Consider the following 3883-nt stretch of genomic DNA (forward strand, 5'->3'; position numbering starts at 1 on the left):
AATCATCAGTGCATTTGACTTGGTGTTTGGTTGACTTTAGAAATGAGTCATCTTTCTCTCCTAAAAACCAAGCATTGTTGTGTTAGAGTTTCTGCTGCTCCAGAGTTTTCTGCTGCTGTGTTATGGCGGTTCTGTGGTTATAACCTATTTTCATATTGCTCCTGGTAGGTAAGCTGCTGCTCCCAAACAAGCTTGCAAATACAGCATGGAACCTAAATGAAATGCTCAGCCACTGTAGAGATTGGGATGTACAATTATGTGCATAAAAAAACAAGTGGATCTCTCTTTCTGGCAACTATCTGATGTTCAGTTACAGTTTTTAGCACAATTGTAGATTAACATAATGGAGGCTTCAACTAATCGCTCTGAATATAATGTCATTCACTGATTTCAGATCAAGAAGACAAGCAGTATCCAAGTATTGACCAAAATGAATGTCTCAGTGCTTATGAGTAAGGAAATATCAATATTCCTAGCCAATTTTGATGACCATATGTTTTTGTTAGCGATCCATCCATATGATGTATTTTGGAACACAAAAGGCAAGATTACTATGTGCAGTCATCCATTTGGGTAAGTTTAATCAAGAGGAGCAAACAGAGTAGTCAGTAGTACAAAAATGCATCAATATCCTTATTTTTTATATCTACACCAATTCTCTAAGTAGGAGAATAATCTCAGACATGCAGTTTTGACTGGGCACAGAAATGGAAGAAAGAAAACCAAGCTATATTTTTTAAACTGATACATTATGGTGTAACTCAAATCTTTTCCCCTCAGTCTTTATATAAACATTATTTCCTTAGCACTTTGTGAAGTGCTTTTCAGGTTCAAAGCCCTTTACACAAATTATTTTAATTAGTTTTCACTTCTCCTCTGAGAGAGGTAAGTAAATATCATTATCCTCGTTTTTCCAGACAGGGACTGTCATCTAGAGAGGTTAAGTAACTTGCCCAAGGCCACAAGGGGAAATACTGTCATAGCTACCCTGGAAATTCAAGAGTTATAACCTCACTCTTCCACTTTGCTAGGTGGCAACTTAAGTTATTATTGGCTACTTTTGTGTTACAGAAATATATTCTGTCATTTTTTTTGCTCTTTGGTGTGAGCTTATAGTTTAAGCAAGTAAGAAAACAAATGTTCTGTAATCAGACTGTAGCATAGTAAGAGGGCTCAAACTCTCTCTTGTCCTTTTGAATGTAGCGCTTTTCTCCATTAGCTTGAATTGTTGTAACAATTTTCTATCACTTTCTGACATCTTTATTTTGCAACAAGAAATGTTGAATTTGAATCATTTGCCCACAGAAAGGCACTTGCTTCCTTCTGACATCTCTTAGATTGTGTGAGGTTTCTCTGTAAAGCTGCAGGTACTACACAAGACCTATTAGATATTCTTGCTCTGCTACAGCAGAAGGTGGGGTTCTGGAAGATGCTGTGTGTGCCCAAGGATACTTCACTGGGAGCCACTGTTCTGTACATCCTGCAAAACACATAAGGCTATAGACTCTTTCTCAGTTACCTTACACTGACATCTGTACCACAGTGGAAAATTAAAAGGTGGAAGAAAACCAATCAAGTCAGTGACAAAACATGCTTTATGAAGGAAAAATAGCGAGTATTTTGCCAGACGTTTTGGAAGCTATGATGCTTGGCATGTGTGCAACAAAATAAATTGACCAGCTACCAGCAGGATGGCAAAATTAGTCATCAGTGCAAGCATCAGGTAGTTCTCCATGATAATGATCACATTAACCAGAGCTTCGGGGATAGTTAGTATAAAGCTTGAGCATAGTCACTGTCTAGCATACCATCACCCCTTCCTTTTTAGAAACAAACTTCATTTACATTGAGCTGTGGAATATTTTCTCTTCAAATTCAAACAAAATCTGTCTAGAAAGAATCAAATCACATTGTAACTGTTTATAGTATTATAGTATTATATAGTTTATCAAAAGCATCTTCCTTAACAGTATCTCACTCTTTGGTTTTAAAACACATGCATTTATTTAAATATTATTTGCAAGCTTCTTACACTATTAGCTGTACTGAATACATTTATTCTTCTTATTTTTTAACATTATGAATGCAGGTAGTGAAAAGTGATTGATTTAAACTATTTGTGGAATGTGTTACTGGATTTTGCAAACTACAGAAATTAACTGTACAAATGGTTGTTAGTAAAATGTCCTCATTTCCCAGTAGTGATTCTTTTTTCCAGGTTTAGTTGTTTTTAAAACATTGAAATTTTGTTAGTAAAGCTTTTAATGATGCATAACTTCTGTGAATGAATTAGAGGTGCCTTCCGCTCTCTTTTGCTGCAGTGATTGGCATCGCTTTCTATATCAGATCACTGCAAGCAGCTTAAAAGTATGATTTGCTTTTTTTAGGAAAAAAAAATCTTTTTTGAGCATTATTTAAATGGTTATTGTGCCTCTGCTAGCAAAAAGCTGAAGGCTTGTCTCTTAATGGTGTAAAGGTTGTAGTGATATCATGTTCTCTGGCTTCTGACCCTCTGTCCTTGCTTCATGTCGTTAGAAACAGTGGTGTCAGCCTCTCCTGCATCCTGAAATCATATTTTAATACTCAAAAATGTGTGGAACTCTGGTTTTGTTTGAATTTTGAGCCTTTGAATGAAAAAAATGCCTATCCTAAAAGCATGTGAAATAATTGAATAGTAAAACAAATAGCTGCCTGCTCAGCATGGGGCCTGTGTTACTCCTGTGTACTGACTAGTGTGTAGCATAAGGACTTCTATAGGTCCACTCATGGGACTGGAGCAAAGTAAAGATTGTGAGTGACTGGGGGAAGGAGTGGAAGGACCCCTTGAAAAAGCATTAGATGCAGCTTTAAAGGAAGGAATGTTTAGAGAAGAAGCTGTGCGGTGGGCAGGCCAGAAGGCCTGGTGGTAGGAGAGTCGGCGTCCCCTTGCCATGTGCACTACCTGGGTTGAGAACCAGGGAACCAGAGCCAAAGGAAAAAATAGTTGTTATATTGAGATCAGAAGTCCTTGATGATGGACCTCTGGGTTACATGAGAGCTAGGGTAAGTTAGGAGGAGCGAAAACTGGAACTGGAGAGTAGCAAGGCAGTGAAATCATCTCGCTCAGAATTGTGGCTGCTGTCAGGCTCCTTGGGCTGGTGGGCTTCTGCAGCAGTCACAACTATCTGACACCTGGTTTGCCCTACACAGATAACGATGCATTATTGTGCATTTATTTTAGGGCCTTTTGAGATAATAATAGCAGAAGTTATTGCAAGACTGTGTAAGAATGATTTCTGTACAAAACCTACTTGTGGGCTACTGCACGAAATCCTGAACAAACGCTAGACACAAATGGTTTTAGTGTTGTTATTACTAAAACAGGTAGTATTTACCCAGTTATTTGTCCTCAAATAACAGTCAGAGGGATGAACAATAATGTTCTTATTTCCAGTGATGTACTCACACCTCTCTGAAGCACCATGTTCTGTGATTTTTCTCTGTTGAAATTTAACTCAAGACTCCTTAGGAGGGAGAGACAATGCCTACTATTACTTAAATCTGTAACGCTTCCTGATTATGCTTGTTGAGTAATACCAAAAGCTTGCTCTGAAGTTTACTACATTGTAAATTACACACATCGTAATTTTAATCAGTTTTTAGCATCTACATGTTCTTTGCATAGTAAATGGTTACGTCTTTTCAGGTGATGTTTGCATGGATGGTAATACTAAAAGAAAAGGTAAAGCCATCTAACCCAACTCTATAGCTGTTGTAATGATCTTCCCTACTGTTAGGGTCACTTGTTCTAGTTGAAAATGATATTGTTCATATCAGATTGTGTGCAAGAGGCTGTACTCCTTCTATTGCCTCACTTCACAGTAAAATTTATCCAAAAGTATTT

Source organism: Meleagris gallopavo, chromosome 1 (assembly GCF_000146605.3).
Source record: "Meleagris gallopavo isolate NT-WF06-2002-E0010 breed Aviagen turkey brand Nicholas breeding stock chromosome 1, Turkey_5.1, whole genome shotgun sequence".
Classification (NCBI taxonomy): Eukaryota; Metazoa; Chordata; class Aves; order Galliformes; family Phasianidae; genus Meleagris; species Meleagris gallopavo.